General features: G+C 42.6%; 1 protein-coding gene across 1 annotated transcript in view; it reads right to left on the bottom strand.

Moving 5' to 3' along the window:
* Positions 1-13,472, bottom strand: part of EHBP1 (EH domain binding protein 1) — a 536,766-nt gene extending 523,294 nt beyond the window's left edge. Inside the window, exon 1 of the mRNA XM_082851650.1 lies at positions 13,453-13,472. The gene's annotated coding sequence lies outside the window, so the exon portion shown is untranslated. The remainder of the gene's footprint in view (positions 1-13,452) is intronic.
* Positions 13,473-26,538: the final 13,066 nt, after the last annotated feature.

Here is a 26,538-nt window from a genome sequence, read left to right as displayed (position 1 = left end):
TTATTTTTATTTTATTTGAATAAGTTTGCCCATCCTTAATTCCAGTTACATCTTCCTCTTCAGGGTTCACAGCACTGTTCTGAAGTTTTCTAGTTAGGACATTGAGCTTCACAAACACTTTGTCTTTCACATATTTTTTTTTCCAGGGTTTTTTCCTAATTATAGACAAGGTGGATGTGAATTTCTGTAAATCGGAATGATTTTTAAAAATTGGATTTTAATCAACATATGTTTGAATGCCTAGTATGTACAAAGAAGAGTGGAGAGTTCATAGACACATAAATGTGCTCCCTGTTCTCAGGGGTACAACGTTGGAAGTAAAGTCTAACTTCATCAGGGAGGTGCAGTGAATGAGTTTCTACCTAATAAGTACCTGACAGCTAACAGTCCTTGGCTTCCAGTGCATCTCCTCTCTTTTTTCCTAGCATTTGGTGTCCAGGATTAGCACACTAGCCCTTCATCAACACCATTTAGCAATCACTATTCCTCTCATTGTCAGAGCACAGGGAAGGGACATGGGGCGGGAGGGGCAGGGAGTGCTGTTAAACACACTTGCTCATACACACTCGCTTGCGCTTGCCCGTGCACACAATAACAAGACGTTTACTGTCTGGTGGAAAAAGCAGATGGGCAAATCAGGGATAGCACTGTAGGATTACAGAGAATACATAAAAGATGAGGAATCTGGGAAGGCTTCCCAAAGAAAGTAACACTTTGGGATTTGAAGACTGAGCTGGTATTAAGTGTTAGTTTCAGTATTAAAAGACAGAAGCAATAGTGACTCTGAGTACTGTTTCAGGTATTACATGTAGTTTGATAAAACTGGTGGCAAGGGTGCATGAGAAGAAAGGACACAGAATCAGATAGAGAAGCTTGGGAGGAGCTAGTAAGCTAAAGACTCTAATATTCTGAATCCCTGAATAGTTTAAACAGTGAAATATCACATACATTTAGGTTTCAGAAAGATTTCTCTGAAAACAGTGTGGGAAATGTACTATAAGGGTTGGGCTAGAGGTAGAACTTGATGAAGCAACTTTGGAGAGAACAAACTGGCCTGGATAAAGTCAGTGGCAGTAAAATAAACTTGAGTAGAACCTATTAAGATTTTTTTTAAATAATTTTATTTTATATTTTAAAATAGGTATTAAATTTTTTTTCTAATATATCTTTTTGGGGATTACACACAATGGTAAACAAAATGACGTACTCACTATCTTATCCACCCCCATCCCCTGGCCATTGTTAGATTATTATTAGACTTAAATAGAGCTCTATCTGAAATAGTCTTTTATAAATTTTATTTGACCTGGCATATCTGAATAGTTCTTAATTTGCATCTGTGAAGACTATAGTTTTCAAAAACTTAAATTTTAAAAGAATTTGAATCAAGATTTTGAGAGTAAAGGAAAGAAAAGTCATCTATAATTCCATACCCTAAAATAACAAGTATTAGCAAATGTCCTCTTTCCTTGCAGTTTTCCTGTTGTAAATGCTTTTTAAAACATAGCTGTGACCCCCAGCACTTACGACTTTGCACCCTGCTTTTCTGAAAACATTATAAATTTTTACCTATCTTTCTACATAGTCAACATGACCATTATCTTAAATGATTGCACAATATTCCATCAAGTAGATAGACAGTAATTTATTAAACTTCTCTCCTATTGTTGGATATTTGGGTTGTTTTCTTCTTTTGCATGTATACTGTTGGGCCTCAGAGCAGGCTGCCCCAAGATATGCTACAATGACATATTGATTAGTTTGAATTTAAGCCAGTGGAGAAAAAATGATATAGAAAAACACTCTAACCCCCTCTTTCCCCATGAAAGCAGGAAATAACCTCCCATGTGAAAGTATCCTCCTTATACCAGGAGGATAGAAAGCATCCTTATCACCAGAGTTAGGAAATTCAAGGCTAAGAAAACTCTGTAGACAAACTTTGTTACCTCTTCATTAGTCTGCTACCCCAAGCACAAGCCCCTTTGTTAAATCTTCACAAATAATTGTTTCCTTGTCTAAAAATAATATATAAACAGCCTGCTTTGTTCACCTCCAGGATTCCATTTTTATGAGACCTCTGTGCATATGAATTAAATTGGGGTTTTTTTTCTTCCTATTAATCTGTTTGCATCAATTTAATTATTAGACCGAGCAAAAGAACTCCCCAACAATACATAACATTGTAATGAACATCTCATGTATACAGCTTTTTTCCATATCTTAGATGATTCTTTTTAATTAGTAAGCTAGAGTCTCAGAAGTGAAACTGCTGGATCATAGGGTATGAACATTTTTGAGGACTGTTGATGCATATTGCCAAATTATAATATCCACTTTCTGTAATTCTAAAGATATTGCAATGAAAATTTTGACAAGGAAAGACTTAGAGACCTTAGTCACCCACTCATCTTTGTGTTTCTGAGTAGCTACCACAGTAACAGAGTCTCCTAAGGAGGAAAAAATCTAAAAGCTGTGAAAGGAGAAGTGCAAAGAATTTTTAAAAATAAATTTTTTTTTTGAATTAAGGGAAAACTGATAAGGGACGGGAAAAGGCTTAGGCAAGCTGGTCGCAGTCAGCACAGACAGATGTGACACAATAAAAACTGGGTCATTGAGTTGGGACAGCCCTAGGACATAAAAAGACTGAAATGAAGTAAAGCTCTGGATTACTTTGTTCTTGAATATTGAATTTTTTCAGAAGCATGGAGCATGAAATATTACAGTGATAAGCCAAGATTGGAAACATAGCCAAGAAAAAGAGGTCTTTAAGGGATTGTTTAAAATGTTCTGAAGGAATAATTTGGTTTGGTCTTAAACGGCTCAAAAAGTAAATTGACATAAAGCTTTTGCATAGCAAAATAGGCATAGAGGCAGAAAACAATGAGGCAAGTGGAATGGTTTATCCTGTAAATTCGTTCCAATGTAAAACGTTAGATTTTTGGTCCTAGAAAAGGTTTGTCAGCAAACTTTAATGCTGTATTTTTTAAGTGCAATTAACAGTAATTTGTTATGGGTATATATCTTATTCTAGTTTTAAAAGACTGTTAACTTGAGGGTTTTCAGTCAAGAAAAAACCAAAACTAAACAGCTAATCATTCTAAAAATCATTCTAAGAATCATCCTAAAAATCTCCTGTCCACTGCATACCGCACTCCCGCCACAGTGTTTAAGCATTACGCATTTAAAAACATTCAGGCCCTAGAAAAATGTGTTTAAAATCAGGTTTAACCACAATGTTTAAATTTATCCTGGTACTTACATAGATGTACATCTTTCTGAAAATGAGGGTAAGAATCGGTGTGTAATCATTTCAACCAAACTCAAGAAAGAATAAAACTCTTAAAAAGGCACAGATCAGAAGATAAATAAAATATATATTCTATGAAAAATTAAGACACTTGGAAATTTAGCTTATCAACATGCTCAACCTAAACAAGTTTCACAGCCACACCCTTGTCTGGAAGAGCTTTCTAAGCCAGTGAGGTCTGTACAATCACAGTGTATATATCACAGCTACTTATTCGTCCTTCATTGTTCCACAGGCCTAAGTGTTTAGCACTTGGCTACATTAAAAATGTAGACTTTTAAAAACAATAATCAACCAACAATGGCCTTCTCTTTTAATTTTTCAGAACTCTAATAGCACTGTATTTGGCTGATAGGAAAGTGGTATTATCGATTCATCTCTAAAGGGTTTTAGTTCCTGATCTTGAGTTATTTATATTCTAATCGAAAACACATTGAAGACACTGCTCAATATTATAGCTCAAAAGAGAAAAATGTTTGATATTCAAATGCAAAATGCAAATTCAAAAAATGTTTGATATGTACATTTAATAATTATTTTATAAATGCTTGATTCATTAGTACCTAGAAGAACTAAAATGATCACTAAAGAGAGTGGAAGTTTAGGACTTTGCTTCAATAGCTTTCCTAAAAAGAATAAAAGCTGGTAAGAGTTAAAGTTTTTGCTATCCTAAAAACTAGAGCTCCTGATGCCCAATAAGCCCTTGCTAAGGAAGGCAGGAGAGCAGTTCACTGTTGATTATTTGGTAATTTACTAAGCAGAGCAGCAAAGGATATATTCATGCCTTTTATTTTTAGTATGCTATAATTTTGTTTTGCAAAGTAAACTTAATTTACTTAGCTCCAACAGTATGCCATCCACACTATGCTTTGGTACTCCAGGACAAAAAGATAAATAGGATTGAGTCCCTGCCCTTCCAGCCAAGGGCTCGCAGAGGAGACAAATTTAAGGTGATCATCATGGCTTATGAAAATATTGTAATAGAGCTATGTAAAATATGAAGAAAAGTGAGGAATCCTGACTAGGAGGCAAGATAGTCTTTCAGACAGATGGAACAGCCTAGACAAAGGCACAGACATTTGAAAACATAAGGTCTGACCAGAACCAAAAGTAGTTTGATATGATTAAAATATAAGCTATGTTGAGAAGGGCCTGAGATGAGCTGGAAAGACTGGCATCAGGATGTTATCAGTGTTTCATATAATAAAGAGTTTGAACTTTATACTGTAGGCAAGGAATGGTGTATCTATATTGAAACAGAAGACAATGCTGCTGTATTTGAAAATGATACAAAGCTGAGAGGGAGAGCTAATTTGATAGATAATGATCACATTTCAAAAGAATCTCATAAGAGGCTGAAATGCTGGCACAAATACATTTTACACACACATACACACACACATCTTCCAACCTACACCTCTCAAAAAATCAGTTCACTAATAATTAAGGAGCTCATTATGTGCTATTTTTCAAAGGAAAATATCTGGGTGGTCTTACGCGAGGACAAGCATATCTTAATAGAAGTATAATGACCAGATCATGGAAAGGAACAATCTCACTGTTCTCTTCCATGTTGCACTAGTAAATGTCTCGTCTTTATTGTACCTTCCCTACATTTATTGAGAAATCTAAAAATAAATCTAATCATGCCACTACTCTCCTTAAAATTCCACCAGACCCTCCACTTCCTGCAGCAGAACACCCACAGTCCTTTGCGTGGCGCACCAGGCCTCTTCCCGCCTGTCTGGCTCATCTTGCCACCCCTCCAATCCTACACGTGCAGCTCCTCCAGTGCACCATTCTGGATTTTGCCTCCGGACCTTTCCCCTCCATTCAGCTCTCAGCCTGAAGTAACTTTATCCACGTGGTGAAATTCTGCTTGTCTTATAATTCTTGGCTCAACTGTCATGTCCTCCATGGAAATGTTCCATTGTCTCCTACCTACTTCCAGGTAACTCTTGCACACTTTTCTTTGTATCTCCGCTGCTCATCTTTTATGACTGCATCTAAAATGATTAATTATATGTATTTTTATATATTAGATTCCTACTACTTAATTGTAAGGTCTTCATGGTAAATGTCTTATTCATCCTTGTATTTCCAGTGCTTACCACATTGTAAGTGTTCAATAAATATTTGGTGATGTTAGTGAGCAAAATTTGCTGCCCCCAAATGTCTCTGGCATGTAGATGATTTCAAGCTGAAAACAAACAAGGCCCAAAAGTCTCAGGAAGAAACTTTGACCTTCTCCCAACTGCCTAAAAAGAATTTAGATGGAGGGCCTGTTTCCAGAATGGAGCTATCGCCACAGATACCTGTAGTGGATATGGGCCGGGTGTGGTGAGGGAAACTCTTAGAGATCAGAGTCTACTCTGTGTCCCCTTGTCTCTGCATGGCCCAGCAAACATTTATTTAACAAACATTTGCCTTCCATCCTCATGTTAATTGCCTTCCTCCCCTATGAAGTCCCAGACCCTTTACCCCCCAACATCCTCTTTTGTCTTTAACTGAAAATGGTATTTAAGGTGAGGGTTTCAGCCATTTTGGTGATTACTCAGTTTTCCCGGGTCTCTCCCATGTACACGTTATGTACACGTTAACTTTTGTTTGGATTTCTCCTGTTAATCTGTCTCATGTCAATTTAATTCTTAGACCAGCCAGAAAGAAAATTTCCTCCTCCATGACAGTGAACAAATGAATGAACGGACTTAGTTAAGGGGAATCAGTGTTGTACGGTGGTTAAAACCACAGGTTTTGGAAGCAGACTTATGCTCAAATCCTTGCTCTGTTTATCAGTTTGGTCAAGTTATTTAACTTAACCTAATCCTTAGTTTATTCATCTTTAAAATGAGTGCTTATAGGACTTTTGCAAGAATTAAATGAGATAAACATAGTAGAATAAGCATTAACATATGGAAAATATTCTTATAATTTTATATTCTGAATTTCCTGGGCACTTTAATTCCTTCTAGGTCTTTAAACTCACTTTATTGCTTTATGGGCCCAGCAACTTGACCCTCAGGCTTGATCAGGCAGGGGTTTTGATTACCTCAATCTAAACTGATAAGACACTTACTGATAATGTATAATAGGAGCTATATAGGCTCTGAGTTCCCTGCACACTGAACGCAGGCATAAGGCTTGCCCTCCCTGAGGGTCCACGTCCATGTGGGGGGATCAAGTTATAACCACAGAGACTGCTTGGAAAGCACAGTTTTAAAAGAAGGAAATCAGATATTATTACAAGGATGTTTTTAACAAGCTAGTGTATATCCATTGGGGACATTTCCCCTACAATAGGGCACATCTAAGATTTTTTTTTGTTACACCTTTCTCTTGAGGCAGTATGATCTTAGAGTTGTAAAGGTCTTTAGAAGTCATTGCTGATGTAGGGAGGTGATATAGATACATTGTCTCAGGCGGCCAGCTAACTACTTTGGTGTTGTCCATGTGGGTTTAGAAGTTTGATCCTTGGCTTTTCCAACCAGAAACTCAATTTTGTTAGTATATCCCAAATTAAACAGACTCAAAAGGAGCGACCACAGTAACTAAACTTATAAAAGATTGATGTACGGGGCTTCCCTGGTGGCGCAGTGGTTGAGAGTCCGCCTGCCGATGCAGGGGACACGGGTTCGTGCCCTGGTCCGGGAAGATCCCACATGCCGCGGAGCAGCTGGGCCCGTGAGCCATGGCCGCTGAGCTTGCGCGTCCGGAGCCTGTGCTCCGCAACGAGAGAGGCCACAACAATGAGAGGCCCACGTACCGCAAAAAAAAAAAAAAAAAAAAAAAAGATTGATGTACAAACCAGGGTATGAATTTATTCATTTATAATGCAAAATACAACTGCCAGTATACTTTCTTCCTATAGGTAATCTATTTAAAAAGCCAAATTATAATCATTAAACTTGCTTGGTAATCATGAGATCAAATTGATGTTTGTGTCATCTAGCTATGACAACTTGAGGCACTCATCTCTGCTCTACAGATGTGTCTGCCAAGGAACTGACTACTTGAATCGAGGCTGATCAGGGCTCCCTCTCCCCAGGCCTGGGGGATGCCATGAGCAAAGTCAAGGAAGGCAAAAATTTCATTTCATGTTGTGTGTAGGGAATCCCATTCAGTGTGTGTAATGTTCAAGCGTGAGCTGAGAGGAAGAAAGCAGAAAGATGAGGCTGAAGACACCAGATCATGGGATGTAGAAAATGGTAGAAGGATTGACCAGGGCAGGGCAAAGAATTATTAACTGGTATTGAGAGCTCACCTGGGGGTGGAAACGATGGATGTGTGCAGCTATTCCAACCTATGCAATTGCATCATTTTCTAGAGCTTTCTGGGTACTCTTGGGCAGAAGGTAGATGGTTAAGTTGGTCCAGAGTTAGGAGTATATGGAGCAAATGCAGTGGAAAAACAACAGTAAGAAGATTTTCAGGTATTGTTTATAGTGGCAAGAGGAATGAACCCTGAGATTTCTACTATGTGAAACCATGAAGGATAATCAGCAGAAAAGAATGGGGCAGAGGTCCTGATGAGGTAGAAAGCAAGTCTGAATATCTGTCTCCACTACAGTTAACGAGCATCTTGAGGACAGGGACTAGGTCTTATTCACTGTATCCCCAGTACCTAAGACCATGCTCGGCACATCATAGGCATTTAAGAACGTTAACTGAATGTACAGATGAATAAACAAACAAGCCATGTTAGAACTCAGAGCTCCTGCCTCCTGTTCTTAATATACAGTAATTTCTCTAATAGGTAATAGGTAATAGATAATTTCTACCCTAGAGAGTAGAAATGCCACATTTACTCATACCTAAATCTTTTGGGCATAAAAAAAATCTTAATTTTAAAACCAATAACCACTCTTAACTAAGTATAAGCTTTCAAATTTTGATGAGACTCCCAAAACTAATACAAGTAATAGACACCACCATTTAACTGAAGGTCTGCCATGTACCAGATGCTGTGCTAGGACTTTATCTCATTTGATTTGCATGACAACTCTGTAAGGCAGGAATTATTCCCATTTTACAGAAGCTAAAATTGGGACTCAGGAGAGGTTAAAGAACTTATTCAGAGTCACACAAGTAAACAGAAGACAAGATTTAAACCTAAGCCTGGGACTTCCCTGGTGTTGCAGTGGTTAAGAATCTGCCTGCCAGCTCTATTTACAATAGCCAGGACCTGGAAGCCACCTAAGTGTCCATTGACAGATGAATGGGTAAAGAAGATGTGGCACATATATACAAAGGAATATTACCCAGCCATAAAAAAGAAACGAAACTGAGTTATTTGTAGTGAGGTGGATGGACCTAGAGACTGTCATACAGAGTGAAGTAAGTCAGAAAGAGAAAAATAAATACCATATGCTAACACATATATATGGAATCTAAGAAAAAAAAAGTGGTCATGAAGAACATAGGGGCAAGATGGGAATAAAGACACAGACCTACTAGAGAATGGACTTGAGGATATGGGGAGGGGGAAGGGTAAGCTGTGACAAAGTGAGAGAGTGGCATGGACATATATACACTACCAAACGTAAAATAGATAGCTAGTGGGAAGCAGCTGCATAGCACAGGGAGATCAGCTAGGTGCTTTGTGACCACCTAGAGGGGTGGGATAGGGAGGGTGGGAGGGAGACACAAGAGGGAGGAGATATGGGGATACATGTATATGTATAGCTGATTCACTTTGTTATAAAGCAGAAACTAACACACCATTGTAAAGCAATTATACGCCAATAAAGATGTTAAAATAAAAAAAAAAAAGAATCCGCCTGCCAATGCAGGGGACACAGGTTCGAGCCCTAGTCCAGGAAGATACCACATGCCACGGAGCAACAAAGCCCGTGCGCCACAACTACTGAGCCCGCGTGCCACAACTACTGAAGCCCACGCGCCTAGAGCTCGCGCTCTGCAACAAGAAAAAATACCGCAACGAGTAGCCCACGCACTGCAAGAAAGAATAGCTCCTGCTCGCCACAACTAGAGAAAGCCTGTGCACAGCAATGAAGACCCAATGCAGCCCAAAATAAATAAATAAATTAATTAATTAATTTAAAATAAATAAACCTAAGCCTGCTGAGCTCTAAAGCCCATGCTTTTTCACTAAGCAGTGTTACTTGTCCCCAAACTTATGCTCCAAAAATATTTTTTTGAGTTGATTTAGACCTGTCCAATCTGGAAGCCAAAGCAGGAAAAATGACGCTATTTCTCCTCTTTGGACCCCAGACCTTCAGGGGTCAAGACAAATAGTAAAAAAGGGGTACACAAGCTCTTATCATTTTTTTAAATAGAATAGTATGTTTACCTATGGAAAGGCCGAGCAATTTTTAGCAAACTAGAAATCTGGGGGGGGGGGGGTTTGCTTTTGGTTGGAATTATACTACCTCAGAGCATTCGCCTTGGTCATTTCAGGTTCATCCAAGCTGGCTGGCAGTTAAAGAGATATGTATTTGATTAATTTTTTAAATGGGAACCCTTTTGATAAACTAATTTAAAGGACTGCTATTTTCTGATGTAGTTCCTTGCAAAAAGCTAAATGTTTTTCCTGTATTATTTACTCCTCCAAGGAATTCTAATAATTGTATTATTATTATTTTACATTAGTATAATATAGATCTTCCTCTATTTACAATGGGGTTATGTCCCGATAAACCCATGATAAGTTGAAAATATCATAAATTGAGTATGCATTTAATGCACCTAACCTACTGAACACCATAGCTCAGCCTAGCCTATGTTAAACGTGCTCAGAACACTTCTATTAGCCTGCAGTTGGGAAAAATCATCTAACACAAAGCCTCTTTAAAATAAAGTATTGACTATCTCATGTAACTTATTGGATACTATACTGAAAGTGAAAAGCAGGGTGGTTGTATGTGTATTCGTTGTTTTCCCTTGTGATCACGTGGCTGACTGAGTCACTGCTGCCCCTGCCCAGCATCACAAGAGAGCATAATGCAGCATATTGTTAGCCCAGGAAAAGGTCCAAATTCAAAATCTGAAGTATGATTTCTACTGAATGCGTATGAGTTTTGCACCATCATAAAGTCTAAAAGTTGTAAGTAAAACCGTCATAAGCCAGGGACATCTGTAATCATTATAATAGTACCATTTTCCATTTTGCCAGTGAGAAAAACCGAGCAACAGAGAGCTCTAGTAAGTTTATCAAGATCACATAGCCTGTAACTGGCAGAACTGGGATTCAAATTGAGGTCCATCCAAAGCTTTACCTCACAGTTCAGTTCTACGGATTAACGGAAGTCCTATTGTTTGGTGGGCACATGGGGTTCTCAGATGAGTTAAGATACTGTTCAAGAGACTTATAGTCTAGTAGCACCTTTCCAAACTTGGGGTGTCAGAGAGAGTAATAAAGGGGTGCTTGTGGGGGTCTCTGGGCCCCACTGGATGGGGTTCCGTCCCATTTCAAATAGCCAAGGTGTGCAGAGCACGAACCCACTGTTAGAGGTAGGAAGCAGCAGTGCTTTTAAAGCAGTTTGGCACATAGAGCTGATTCACTTTGTGATACAGCAGAAACGAACACACCACTGTAAAGCAAGTACACTCCCATAAAGATGTTAAAAATAAAATAAAATATATTTATTAGGACAGGAACATCCACTAGTTACCAATTAAAAGAATCAGGGCAGAAAAGGTGATTGAATGGGAAATTCAGAGTGTTTACCAAAGCTAAATGGCATTTTTGGGGATAATATTTTGCCTCTGCATGAGAATATATTATTTTCAAAATATTTTGTAAATGCTAACTCAAGTAATTTCTAACATTCAATTTTATAGAGAATATTTAATAATAAAAATATTAAAACAAGAAAATAAATAAATAAAGCAGTGTGGCATGCACACTCACTTTCTTCTCTTGAAACAAAACCCAAAGCCACATTTTATTAAGCAAAATTCCTGCAAATGCAAATTAATGAAGTACAAACTGAGAGCTCACACAGAAGCTGACAAAGGAGAAAAACGATCAGTCATATGGGGTGGTCAGAAAAGGATTCTGAGAGGCAATTTAAATCATGGGGGCTTCTGTGCCAGTTAAGATACCATGCTTTTCTGTTTCTTTTAGTAAAGGGCCTAGCATTAAAATTTAAAAATAAGAAAACCTTTCCACAAATGCATAACTTCTTGAGTCCTGTGAATCTATAACTCAGATGTTTCTAAACTGTATTCTTTAAAATATGAGTTGCCAGATCTTTCTCAATATTTATACCTCAGCATTTATAGTAAGTTTTTCTTTTTAATATCGAGTTAAATATTTTCTGAAATCCATTTTTGGTCCTACAGAAACAAAAAGGAACTGATTCTGGATTATGTAGATGTAAGACCGTGGAGCTTAAATGTCCAAACTTACCTAATAACATTTTTTTTTTTTCCCGGTACGCGGGCCTCTCACTGTTGTGGCCTCTCCCGTTGCGGAGCACAGGCTCCGGACGCGCAGGCTCAGCGGCCATGGCTCACGGGCCCAGCCGCTCCGCGGCATGTGGGATCCTCCCGGACCGGGGCACAAACCCGTGTTCCCGGCATCGGCAGGCGGACTCTCAACCACTGCGCCACCAGGGAAGCCCACCTAATAACATTTTAATGGAAGGTTTTTATCTTGTTTTGCTTTGCTTTTTAAACTTTAAAAAAAAAAATAGAGTTAAGGGTGATGCCCGTGTGCACTAGGGGTGTTATTGTGTGGCTCCCTATCACACAAACTCTTAATAACACACCTACGGCTCGCCAAATTTCTTTTGAAAACTTCAGTCTTCTAGGTTATAAAAACAACCCCCAGTAAGCTGCTGCCTTTACTGTATGAAATGGAATGAGCCAAACACTTCTTTCCTTTGCAAACAAGCCCAAATCAGCACATAGACTGAAGAGTGAAAAAGACACAACAAAAATACAAGAATCACCAAGCCCCTCACAAAAATGCCCACGCCGATCGATCACAGGGCAATCACAAGGCAACATGACCCTCACCAAAAGACAAACGCAATTCGCCTGTAGCAAACACAGCGGCAGTTAATAACATGAATGATATCAAGAGCAGATAGGAGTGCACACATGCCAGATTTTCATGATTTCAGTAGAGAAAACTCCACCTTCTACTTCATTCAGGGCCAAGAGTAAAGACAGGCAAATGGAAAATATGCTGGAAACTGTTGGGACTCTCCAATGAAAACATTCCTTCCCTTTTCTTTTTAGCTATCTGAGACAGTCAAGCTCCGGAGCTAGAAGAAGAAGAATCAGTCACCACTTACCCCTGGGGTAAACCCACCCTAGGAGTGTTTTACTATAATGCTTTCTGAGATGCTGGGCCACTCCAGAATATGGTTACCCTTTCCAAAGCCTCAGGGTGTCCATGTGGTGTGCGCTGCCAACCTCGAGTCACCTGGTAAAGGTGTCCATTTGTAGAAGGCATGTTGTTTTCAAGTTTAATTCCTGGCTTAACAGTATAAGCCCCTGTATTATTGACAAAAACATAGCCAAATACCCACACACAATAGTGTGTGTTTGTGTGGTTTTGTTGTTTTTAAATCTGGCCCCTGAGCAGAGAAATTGTGCTAAGGATGGGGAAGTCTTTAATTCCACCCAAAAAAGAACAGAATAAAACAGAGGAGTGTCAGCAAGCAGGAGCTCAGTATAAGCCTTTTAAATCCAGCCTCTTAGTAGGTTAGGAACTTTCTGTTTCTTTCTTCATTGATTTCCCTAGTTTCTGGATTCAATTCCTGACTTTCCCAGTCAAAATACAAACGAAATTTAGCTTTTAGGAGAACTGCATAAATGAGTCCCATGTGTTTGAATGGCAATCTTGGAATGGCAGTCAGAGTTGCTCCTTGCTAGTTGCTTTTAGGATTGCCCTAAATATCACAGGTTTTCTAATTCTTTTTCAAAAAGCTCATTCGTTATTTAAAAAAAAAAAGTTTGTCCATATCTTGACTGATAAAAATAGTGTATTCCTTCATGTAAAATTCAGCAAGGTCAGTACCAAGGCCGTGGCATTTATTGTCCACGTGGCATCTTTCTATGGCATTCACCTTAATAAATACAAATAGCTTTGCATTTGGGTCATACCTTTCCACAGTAAGTATCTGTGTTTAAACTATCATCTTTTTTAAAAAATATATTTATTTATTTACTTACCTATTTGACTGCGCTGGGTCTTAGTTGCGGCACACGGGATCTTTGTTGCCACATACTGGATCTTTAGTTGCGGCATGCAGGATCTTTTAGTTACAGCATGTGGGCTCTTAGTTGTGGCATGCAGGCTCCAGTTCCCTGAACAGGGATCGAACCCGGGCCCCCTACACTGGGAGTGCAGAGTCTTAACCACTGGGCCACTAGGGAAGTCCCTAAGCTATCATTTTGGTTACTTTCAAAGCCACTTGGGAAGGCAAAAACAGGGGATCACAGACTCTGGAAGAGGAAATGACATACTCAGATCAAGTTCATGTGAACACACAACTTGGATCCAGGTCTGACCACTGGTCCTGAGGCAGGAGATAGATGGGACCCAGGCTGAGCAGCTGGAGTTCATCCCCTGTGGACAGATACTCCAAAATAGCAGGAGGGAGGAGAAGCTAAGCCCTGCCCAGATAAAAGATAGAGACCACATATTCCTCATTCTCAAAGTCAAGGAGACCTTCCCAGCTACACACGCACAGAAAGGTTCCTTGAAGGTCAAAAAGGGAGGGAGTATCACCTCACAGTAAGCGATGTCAACCTACCCATAGGCCTCTTCACTAGAATCCATCTTAGCTGAGAGATCTGCACGCACACACATGGGAGGACCCTGAGATAAACCAAATACAGACTCAGAACCAGGCAAAGCAAGATGATTGGCCAAAGGAAACCCAGAAGAAACGCCCCATTAAAGTGATTCAAACTACCATGAGGGCGTGACTCTCTCTCTCTGAGCCCTCCTGTGTTTCTCTCCACATGTACCCTTTTCCTCCTAATAAACACTTTACTTGTTTCACTACTTTCCATCTCTCTGTGGAAATTCATTTCTACACAGCTGACAGGCCAGGGCCTTGTCACTGGCCACTGGTCCCTGGTGGTCTAGTGGGTAGGATTCAGCACTCTCACTGCCACAGCCTGACTTCAATCTCTGGCTGGGGAACCAAAATCCTGCTTCAAGCTGCTGCAGGCCAAGGCCAACGGAGATCAGTCCTACAAGGTCATACTTTCCCTATGCTCCTTCTCTTTTATATGCATTGTTACCTAGAGTTATAGCCTGGACATGCACTGAATACCATGACCTGTATCTTAACTATTCTCTATTTCAAAGTGAACTCAGGGTGAGATCTGTGCAAGTTTTGTTTGCTTACTTTCTTTTCTTTTTTAACTTCAGTTTTCTTATTATTAAAAAACATTAATCCCACCCACTCACCTATCTCAGAGGCATTTTAGAGTCAAATGAGGTGTATAAAAGGCTTGGAGAAAGGTAAGGGTTTATGATTAAGGTGAGCAGAACAACAGTCCCCCAAAGATGTCCACATCCTAATCTCTAGAACCTGTGAACATGTTAGGTTACATGGCAAAAGGGAATTAAGTTTGCAGATGGAATTTGGGTTGCTAGGCAACTGGTTTTGAAGGAGAGAAATGATCCTGGTTTATTCAGGTGGGTCCAATGTGATCACAAGGGTTTTTAAATGTGGAAGAGGAAAGCGAAGAGTGAGATGCATTTGTGTGGTTTTAAGGCACTAAATTTGTAGTAATTTGCTACGTAGCCAAAGGAAATTAATGCAATTATTAAAATATTTGAACTTCCAAGGACTGAAATAAATAATCAATGGATTATAAGAGCTGAGTGAAATACAGTGAGTTGTTCCGCAGTGTCTGCCTGGTAGGTCACCAAACACTAGTAAGATCTCAGGGCTGGCAGGAGCACACAGCCAACCAGGAGTGGTTAAGCCCTGACTGGAGCTGTCCCCAGGATACCCTGAGTAGGGGCATGTGCTAAAAATGACAAGAGTTTGATATCCTTCCCCACTGTTAGGTGGGAACACCCTTTCCCATCTGCACCCCCCGCCTACCAACCCTGCTGTCACCAAGGTGTGGGCAGGTGATCCCCCTCTTGCTTGTTGTCCCTCCACTGGAGCTGCAACCACTTTGTCTCTTTCTTTCGGTCCCCCCACTATGCTTTTCAGTCCCTTCCAGACTGCTCTCAGCTCATTTCCCAGGGAGCAGGAGTCAGAGCTCTGTGATCCTCCCTGGGGCCAAATCCCCAGGGACACCTCTGCCATCAGGTTCCAGATTCAGGAAGGGGGCAGAGTAACTGAGCAACTTCATCCTTACTCTATTCTTTTTTTTTTTCTTACATCTTTATTGGAGTATAATTGCTTTACAATGTTATGTTAGTTTCTGCTGTATAACGAAGTGAATCAGCCATACGTATACATATATCCCCATATCTCCTCCCTCCCACCCTCCCTATCCCACCCCTCTAGGCGGTCACAAAGCACCAAGCTGATCTCCCTGTGCTATGCGGCTGCTTCTCACTAGCTCTTTTACATTTGGTAGTATATATATGTCAATGCTGCTCTCTCACATCATCCCAGCTTCCCTGTCCCCCCGCTCCACCGTGTCCTCAAGTCCATTCTCTACGTCTGCATCTTTATTCCTGGCCTGCCCCAGGTTCATCAGAACCATTTTTTTTTTTTAGATTCCCTACATATGTGTTAGCATACGGTATTTGTTTTTCTCTTTCTGACTTACTTCACTCTGTATGACAGACTCTAGGTCCATCCACCTCTACCTCAAGAAACAAGAAAAATCTCAAACAACCTAACCTTACATCTAAAGCAACCAGAGAAAGAAGAACAAAAAAACCCCCAAAGTTAGCAGAAGGAAAGAAATCATAAAGATCAGAGCAGAAATAAATGAACAAGAAATGAAGGAAACAATAGCAAAGATCAATAAAACTAAAAGCTGGTTCTTTGAGAAGATAAACAAAATTGATAAACCATTAGCCAGACTCATCATGAAAAAAAGGGAGACGACTCAAATCAGCAGAATTAGAAATGAAAAAGGAGAAGTAACAAGTGACACTGCAGAAAATACAAAGGATCATGAGAGATTACTATAAGCAACTCTATGCCAATAAAATGGACAACCTGGAAGAAATGGACAAATTCTTAGAAAAGTACAATCTTCCAAGACTGAAATAGGAAGAAATAGAAAATATGAACAGACCAATCTCAAGCACTGAAATTGAAACTGTGATTAAAAATCTTGCAACAGGGGACACGGTTTCGTGCCCCGGTGCGGGAAGATCCCACATGCTGCGGAGTGGCTAGGCCCATGAGCCATGGCCGCTGAGCCTGCGCGTCTGGAGCCTGTGCTCCACAACGGGAGAGGCCACAACAGTGAGAGGCCTGCGTACCGCAAAAAAAAAAAAAAAAAAAATCTTGCAACAAACAAAAGCCCAGGACCAGATGGCTTCACAGGCGAATTCTACCAAACATTCAGAGAAGAGCTAACACCTATTCTTCTCAAACTCTTCCAAAATATAGCAGAGGGAGGAACACGCCCAAACTCATTCTACGAGGCCACCATCATCCTGATACCAAAACCAGACAAAGATGTCATAAAAAAAGAAAACTACAGGCCAATATCACTGATGAACACAGTGATGCAAAAATCTTCAACAAAATACTAGCTTACTCTATTCTTGTTGGAAGATCACACCTGCTTCACATACATCTCATCAGAGGGCCTCCAGGGACAGAGGCAGAGCAAATGTCAGATTTGAAAATTATTTTCCTCCAGCTTTGCATTAATATTTTATTCCAATCTTGCCCCAAAGTCTGCTCAAGATGAAAAGCTTGAGGGGGTTCCAAAGGCGGATTGGAGCCAAACTGATTTCTGTCCATGTCTCCAGCTGCACCCGACCCCACCACCAGTAGCCTTATCATTAAAATGACAATCCTGCCCCGAAGAGTCCTCTATTCCTGCAGATTTACACACACCCGGCACCCCAGCCAGGCTTCTGAGGCTCTTTCCTGGTCAGTTCAGCTTCCACAGGAGCGTCCACTCTGACCCACATTCCTGGAACCGTTTCTTTTGCAAATCAGCAGGTTTTAAGCAAACAAGGGCACATTTCAGGACATGGAACTGCGCAATTAGCTGAGAGTAAATCTGGCAAAGCATCTGGTCTGCTCACCAAAATAGAAATACAAAAAAAAAGCAGCTTTTAAAATTAAACATTAACTGTGTAAGGTTAATTCTGTGCAAGTCTACTTGAAATGGAACAGAGCGGCACTGGCTCTGTACAGGGGGTGGAGGGCCTGGGGTTCCTGGGCCTGCTCAGGAGAATCATTGTTTGATTGGGGCAGATGCTGAACACAGAGACAAATATAATTCAGCAGTGCAAGAAAATGACAGTACATAGCTGGTCATCTGTTGCCATCTCCTAAAATCAGCTTTCAGTAGGTTTTAGCACTTTACTCACTGTAAAATTAGAATTGTGCATTAGAATTGCTAAAAGGACACACTGGATTAATCAAATTAAAGAAACACTCCCTGATCTCTTGGATCTTAGAACACATATCCTATGTAAAATCCTTGTACCACTCTTCTCTTGCATAATGCAAGGTCAAAAGCGCAGGTCAGTGGAACAATAATAGGGCAATGAAGAGAAGAAAGTGGTGGCAAACATATTCACCATAAGACCCTTGGAGCTGAGAGACCCTTCCATTTCATGAATATTTTTCTTGAAGTTTTGTAACCTCCCCCCTCTGAGAATCAGAAAGACCAGTTTCACATAATATTTGCAAACATTAGAGTAAAATAACACAGGTAAAAAGCAAAAAGATCAGGCAAGGTTTTCAGGGGAAGAAGCAGGGAAGCATGGAAGTCAATATTGTCCTTTCCCCACTTCTGCAGCAATAGGAAGCCCCTATAATAGAAATTATGAAACAGTTAGGAAAGTCATGACTGCTCTTCTCCTATCCCTCATTCTGCTCATCTGAGGAATTCTTATATAATTATCCACCAGCTGACTTTACAGTATGACCATCCTTTTGGGTCAAAGCCAAACTATTCCAAACAATATGAGAAACAGGTAGAAACAGATTTCAGTAGAGATAAATACAGACTTGGTGACATGAAAAAATATCAAAGCACTCAAATGGAAGCTGGAAACTAAAAGGTCACACAGAGTAGAGGGTCCTAATGGACCACAAACTGAACAAAAGTCAGCAGGTCTTTAAAGAACAAGGATAATACTCAGGAGGCCAGAAACAAGATCAGAACATGTATGTGCTATATACAATGGGGCGAGTTAGCTACATGTGGCTTTTTAAATTCAAATAAATTAAAACTAAATAAAATTTGAAATTCAGTTCTCCAGTCAGCCTAGCCACATTTCAAGTGCTCAATAGCCTCACATGACCAGAGGCTACTTATGGGACAACACAGATCTAGAACATTCCCATTAATGCAGAAAGTCCTACTGGATGCTGCTACCCTAGAGATAGAGGAGCCTAGAAATAGTCTGGACAAGTACCACCAAGGTCATTGAAAAATAGAACCTTTGAAAGAGGCATTAAGACTAAATTAAGTTTCTTAAACTTTGAAAGGAAAAAGGTGAGGATTGACTGTGGGCTTTAAAACTATGTTAACTGCTGAGCAAAGCCCAGACATTTTCCACTTGTTTGAAGAGCTCCAACAGGAAGCTTGCAAATTAGTCACAAAGAACCTCTAATTGTGAGGTGACTGGACACTGGAAGTGAATAGGAAGGAACACTGTCAAATTTGTATCCAGGGAAAGATTTAAAAATAGAGTAGCAACACGACATCTGGATTGACTAGAATGAACTTTGTCTGAATCACCAATTTGATCAGTTCAAGTCCAGGACACAGAACACTCAAGTGACAGGCATAGAGGTGGGTGGCTGCATGAATCCAGGAGGCTTTGGTTTTGTTTTGTTCCCTTGTACATATGGGGACTGCAATCCCAAATCATGGCCTTAGATCTTGACCTCAAAGTCTGGCTACCTTTGTTTCACCCTACGGACTCCCTTTGTCTCCAAAGGGAATTAGAAAAGCTCAACTCGTGGTTCAAGGGTACAGCAAACTTTAGACAGTTGAATGTAGAGACCCAAATGATATCTTTCTCTCCATCCTCAGATAAGCTTGTTCTATATGGTAAGATGACTACCAGAAGCCAAGCCCCACACTTAATCTAACAAACCCCCAAGAGAAAAAGATCACATCTTCCCTAATAGAAAATTCCAAAGAAAGGTTCTGATTGGTCCATTCTGGGCCAATGCCCATTTATGGGTCAGTCACTGCCCAAGAGGATGGGGCTCTCTGATTGATCAGTTCTGGGTCACATGCTCGTCCCTTTGCCTAAGGGTGGATTGTAAACCCAAACCCAAACTGCACAGGATGAGTTCCTCACAGGAAAGAAGAGTCTTGTGTACTGCATGGTCCATAAAAATGTGCTCACTGCAACTTCTCAGACTTGGTTTCCTCATCTGTGAAAAGGGGATAGAAAATCTGTCAGCTTGGCCAGTCTGAACTACATCTTCCAGAATTCCCTTTCCTGTGTGTCTCTGGTTAGACTGAGCTGCAAGAGAGATTCACAAGGTAGAAATGAGGTAGCAGCCATTTTGTAGCTCACACACATTGTCACTTAATCTGCTGGCTCACTTTGTCAAGCCTACAACAGTTCCACCTTCCCCTGGAACCTTCGTCAGCTTCTCTGACTCTTGGCCCAGGTGTGTGTTTGGTTCTGAGACAAAGGGCACCATCCTCTCCTGCAGGATACTCATACCGTCAAGTCAGAGGCAGTGAGGACTGACATGGGTTTCAATCCTTCTTGGGCTCCACCTCATGCTTGTGGGTTTCAGCTTGTCCTTGTTTTCTACTTCACACCCACCTTCCCTTCCCAACTATCTTCTCTGAAGACCAAACTCAAGCATTAGACATGAAAAAAAATAGCCTTACAGAAACTCTTTAACCAGCCGCATACTGTATAAGGTCAAATTCTCTCTCTCTCTCTCTCTCTCTCACACACACACACACACACACACACACACACACATACACACATCTCTAAGTGGTTCTGCCCCTCTCATTGGACCCTGATTGATGATAGCAGAACCTATTTTTTTTATAAACTCCCCATAATGTCCATTTGAGGCTTAAAGGAAAGAAGAATCTTTGGAAATTGTTTCAAAAGAAGCACAAATTAGGATAAAACTAGAGCTAACCGTTAAGGTAAACTTCAAAATACTAATTAAAAAAAGAGAGAGAGCTAGGGAAAAAAAACTACCATAGCACCAACCACATTCTGACCCCCCCCACCCCGCCAGATGTACAGTAAATGAAATAAATGGGACCAGCACCCTTTGTTATTGATCCTGCATTGGCTTGTACTTGCCCGAGGTCAGTAGCAAAGCCCATGCAAGAGGCAATGGAGTGTAGGGCCAAGGGGATGAGTTCGATTACTTAAATCAAGCGGGAATTCTCTTCAGTCTACAGTTACATATAAGCTTAAGACCAATGAATGTGGGTATCCATGACACCCGTGTATATGCACCATGGGAATTTCTTGCCATGTACCTTTCTGCACTTGGAGACTTGGCTGGGTCCCCAGTGGCAGCTGCCAGGACAGTGTTCTCTGGACTTCCTCATCCCTGCTCTCTCTATACAGGAAGCAACAAAGCAGTACATGCTGCTCCCTTCTCTGCTCTGCAGGGAACTCATAACAGGCAACACTGGCTAAGAAAGGAAGTATTCTCATCCCGTCACATGAACCCCTGAGGTGGATTTAGGAAAAAGTGATTTCACTTCGGATCTCCATCAAGGCATCTCTCAGGATAGGGAAGCTCATTGGCTTCTCAACGTTCCTCCCAACTCTGTCTTCAAATCTCTCTTGTTTAGATGCGCCCACCTGAAATTTACCACTAGTGTCATTTAGCGTGGACCCAAGTCACACCATATGAGAGAGCTTAATCATCTTTTTGCCTTGTAACAGTAAGTGAGATGTTTCCAGCCAGGAGTGGGGAGGTTTAATGGCAGCTGATGGGGCTTTGCAGGGTGAGGATATAGGGTCCAGGCAGTAGGGCACGGGAGCTCTGAGACAGGGGGCGATGAGAGGGAGTTCCAGGAGCTGCCACAGCACAAATGCCTTGCATTGCTCCGGTGGTGTGCAGGGCTGTCAGTCAGGGGGCCCATCAAGGTGGGAGAGGGCACATTAAGGAATGTAGAAGGGCCCTGAGCTTCCCTCTGCCACAGCGTGGCTTAAAGCCACATATCCTTCCTGCTTTGCATCTCAGTCATTTCATGGGTTATGTCAGGGGCGTGGCCCATGTCTCCTGTGATGGTAGGTCAGATGCCTCTGGCTTCCTGACCCCAGTCCTTGACCTCATCTCTGATTCTAACCACAGTCTGTGCTGGCCTCACCCTGATGGCATCTTGTCTCTTGCTTCCTCTATTTGAGGATTTCTGTGACGCTGCGGACACTCGTGGGAGCCCCCTTGAACCCGTATATGCACAGCCTTGACACGCAGGGGAGCTAATGTCTCCAAAAGAACCCTCAAACAACGGGCAACGGGAGCTGATGATGAACGCCTCTCTGGCTGATCATCAGGTGGACCATCCTGAGAGACAATCCCAGGTGGGATTAAGCTCCGCTTACAGAGCGATGACCTTGATAACACACCTATATTGGCTTTTTTCCCCCTTCCCTCCCTTTCCCCAGTGCCTCGCTTCTGCTCCCTGGGGTCACGTCCCATATAAACTACCTGCACACACAATCTCTTATCTTGGGCTCAGCCTTCTAGAGGGAGGGACCCAGGAGAGGAAACATAACATTTCTGTGTAATCTCAACAAACCCCAGGGCCACAAGAGGCTCAGTCTTGGCAGGAAGTCCAGCAAACAATAATGGCATCATGCAATAAAAGGAATTTGAACCTTCAGTATTTATAAAGATACATCAAAGAGGAGTCAGCACTTTCTAAATTCCCCCTGTCCGGGCCCCAGATCATCTCACAGCTACTCCAGACCCCTTTGCATGCCATTCTTGCTCTTCTTTTCCATCTCTTTTACTGCATGAATGCATTTAGCTTCTCTGGCTTAAATCTCTCTCTCTCTCTCACTCACACACACACTCACACACACTCACACACACACACACTGTAGTCCCATCTCTCTGCTGTCCTCCTGACTCAGTTTCCCTGAAGAGCCAGCAGCAATCTTTTTCACTGGTGGTGGCAGCATGGGGGACTCTTGCTCCCTCCCAATGTCCTCCTCCTTTGGTTCTGGGATAAAAGTTAGACTGCAAACTTCTAGGGCACAAACACAGAGCCTGGCTTGCATAATCGCTACAGCAAACCTGCAGGGAGACCTTTTTCCTGTCACGACACACATAGAAACAGGCATTTTTGTACCACAGACTCACGTAAATAGCTAAAACTGCCATCCCAAGGGCCAAGGGGCTCCCTATCCTGCTTAGCAGAGTGTCCCTGTTTGCTGCACCCCGGCGTGTCAGACCACCCCAGCTGGGAAGGCGGGGGGACGTGCAGGCAGGGACTAGGGCTCCCACGCTGTGGTAGGTCCTGAGAACACGTGGACAGCTGGCTCTCTCTCGGCTCCTAATGAACACGAGCCCCGCTTGACATTTTCCTGCACGTTTTTATATTTCCCAGCTGCCTCCCTGCCCCCATCCACACGTTCCCCGACACGGCAATTAATTGTTCTCTGCTGTTCGGCGGTGCTGGTGTACACAGCCAGGCCTGCAGTCTTGCTTTGTTCCCAGTTTAATCAGTGGCGGTCCCTGGCTGTCCCTCAAAAAGCAGACAAAACCAGCCAGCTGCAGACCCAGCTGTCAGCGAACCCCGACACTGACATTCAAGTGGCCACAAGAGAGCCTACAGAGCGCCCGGACAGGGCCCGTTCTTCGCCTTTCTCCTCCTCACAACCGACAGGTCCTGAGGACGGGAACGTGCGCGCTGGGGCTTGGCAGTGGGCAGGAGGCTCTTGTTCACAGCTTGCCTTCCTGTTTACACGGGGTCTGGCAAAACTGTTAATTTCTTTCACGGAGGTGACAAATGGGAAAACCAGAAAGCCAGGGAGTAGCGGCCTGGAAAACAGCCTCAGAACGACTTCTTGAATCAAAGTAGGAGGCGGTGGGTCAGGGGGAGGACCACCTTGGGTTCCCAGGCCTGCCAAAGAGGACCTGGTGTGCTTAGCTGTCTCTCCAAGAAGACGCAGTGAGCCCCACCGTGCAGGCATGCCTCTCCTGCTGTTCTACTTCCCAGCAAAGTGGCCCACGACAGAAACTGTAAAGTCCCTGTGGAGTGAGCATCTGCATTAGGACCTGCGGAGTCTGTCCCCATCGTCCACGAGTAACCCCTGATCTGGGTCTGAAGCTGAAACCACTCCAGGAAATATATCAGGGTTTGGTGGCCCCTGCCCACTGCTTGCCTCTGGCATCCTAAATCCTGGACAGCGTTCCTCACCCTAGGTATATATTGAAAGCACCTGGGGAGAGTCTGATTTATTATTCTGGGGAGAGACCTGGGTGCTGATCTGTTTTAAAGGCTCCTCAAGGGATTCTAATGAGCAGCCAAGGTTGAGAATGTCAGGGAGGAAAAACGTCTCCTCTACCCTCTTAGGTTCTGTATTGAGGGGCTGCAAATTTAACTGACAAATACTGATTAGCGGGAGAAAAGGCATACAAACTTCTTAATATTTTGCATGCACGGGAGCTCACATAAAAGAAGTGACACTTAAAGAAGTGGTTAGATTTGGGAGCTTATATGCCCTTCCTAACAAAGGAAAGAGGGTTTGGGCTTCAAGGGACAATAAATTATGGGGAAGTGACAAGGAAATATATGTGGAAAACCAGCGGAAGATAAGGGTAATTTTAGTAAGGTTTGCTTATGCAGACTCATCTCACTGAGGACTCTTGGCGATAAGAGTTGCTCTCCTCTTCCTGGTATGGGAACGGGTATCTCTTCAAAAGAGAAATTTATGCCCCACTTTTAGGTAGATATGGAGAGGGCAGAGAACTCTTCTTGCAACTATTGCTTCTCAATTGCCTTCAACTTAAAATAATCCTTATTCCAAAATGGCATCTTTGGGGGTGGCATATCCTGATCGCCTTCAGGAACTACTAGTAAAGGATAAATTATTGTTGTTTTCATTATCAATTATTATTATTATGTTAAGTGCAATGGTAGCTTCTCTCAAAAGGCTGTTTGTAGAGGTGAGGATGGAGGCAAGGAATGAGTTGAGGAGGAAGTGAATTCCAACAGTCACAGCCCCCCGCTAGGGTGAACCACAGCCCTATTCGAGTGGGGTTGGGGCGTGGGTTTTCCTGGTATATGGGACTTTGGGTGCTAAAACGGGAAAAGTCAGTCCGCACCCCACTAGCTCTGAGGGTGCCATGGGCTGTCTTTTACCATGTGGGTTCCCTGGGCCCCTGAGCCTCTTGAAGAAAGGAGTGGAGTTATTCATGCCTCTATTTCCCAGTATCTGCCATGCAGTAGGCGCTCAGTATCCAGTTCCCAAATTTGCTGCCTCCTGTTTAATTCAACTAAGGTCCCTAATATTTTATGTAGAAATGTTACCATGCTTTCATGGCCTGGAGAGAGACACAGTGTTGTTTGTTCCAGAGAGGGAAGCAGCTTCAGAGTGGGTGGGCAAGCAGGTTGTAGGCTGAGCTTTGGGAGAGCATTTGCAAGCCTGTGGATACAGAACACCATGGCTGCAAGCATCACAGAGGAATGGAGCTATTCTCACCACAGATATAGAGCTCATTTAAATATCCCTGTGCACACAATTCCTATCAAAGGAGCTGGATTGCAAAAAGTAGCTATTTTGGAAGTTTTGTCTCTTATGGAAGGAAAATCAAAATTTTTTCTCTCTCTCTCTCTCTCTCTGCTTCAGTTTTACATGGAGAGAGTGAATGAGGATTTGTGGAGAGCACTGCAGCTCTCTACTTGGGCTCCTGGAGGACTCTCAAAGCCCGACAGGGAGGCCCTCCCAAAGCTGACAATGAAGGTCTCCCCATACCCCCACACTGCCCCCTCCTATCCTCAGTGTGGCCACCCCAGGTCCCTGCACAGCCCTGGGCACCTGCCAGGATCCTGCCCCCATCACTTGTCTGGGAGGCTCCTACCCTGCCCCCTTACTTCTACTCCTTCTGCAATGGTCAACTCAAGCTTATGCTCCTCCAGCAAGTCCTACCTGCCTCTCTCTCTTCTGGAAGTTTCCAAGGGAAGCAGAGTCCATATCACACCGCCCAGCATCCCTTTGTAATCCCTCCGGAAGTAACCAGGTAATTCGTTCTGCCAACATTTTCTTTGCTGACATATTCTCTGCCCCGCCTCCACTACTCCCCACCCCCGACCATCAGTCCCGGTATTCCTGGAACTATGTGAAAACCTGGGTGGCAATGGTGTGCCAACATGTTCACCATGATGTATAATCAGTAAGAAAGAAGTTGGGGGTGAGGGCGGGGGAGCATCGTGCTGGCTCTGCTGCTGTGAGGCCCTGGGTGTGAGTTCTCTGTGTTGGGCATCCCTCCAGAATGTCCAGGGCCACAGGCTATCTACCACCTCTGCTGCCATCCCACTATGTTCTCAACTCCCAAATCTTGGCCAGATCCTCAGCTCAGCCCCACAGGAAGCAGCAGAGCACATGATCAAGAGCCAGACTCTGGAGTCAGCTACCCAAGTTCTGGCCGTGTGGCTAGCTCCTCCCGGTGCCTTAAGTTTCCTCATCTATAAAATAGGGATAATAACAGTACCCACTTCACTCCATTATTGGGAGGATCAAGTGACCTACTTTTGTTAAAGCAGAATGGTGTCTGAGACATAAGAAATGCTGGTTATTATTATTTAACATTCTTTGAATAGAAGGGAGAGAGGCCACCTGATTTGTATGAGTCCTGTTCCCTGAACTTTTCCCATCTCTGGCAGGCTCCGGACGCGCAGGCTCAGCAGCCATGGCTCACGGCCCAGCCACTCCGCGGCACGTGGGATCCTCCCGGACCAGGGCACGAACCCGCGTCCCCCGCATCGGCAGGTGCACTCCCAACCACTGCGCCACCAGGGAAGCCCTGGGTTTGGCTCTTATTGTTAAGGCAGTTCTGACCTCTCTAGGAACTTTTTACCCTAGCTGCTCCTGGGTTTCCTTCTGTATCGTACTTTGCCTCCCCAAGAGGCCAGCCAGGGCCAAGTTCTAAAAGGTTGTCTTTAACTGCCACC

This window comes from Leucopleurus acutus, assembly GCF_964270905.1.
Source record: "Leucopleurus acutus genome assembly, chromosome: 12".
NCBI classification, from domain to species: domain Eukaryota; kingdom Metazoa; phylum Chordata; class Mammalia; order Artiodactyla; family Delphinidae; genus Leucopleurus; species Leucopleurus acutus.
The sequence above is the reverse complement of the archived record's forward strand: the minus strand, read 5'-3'. Positions and strand labels throughout refer to the sequence as shown.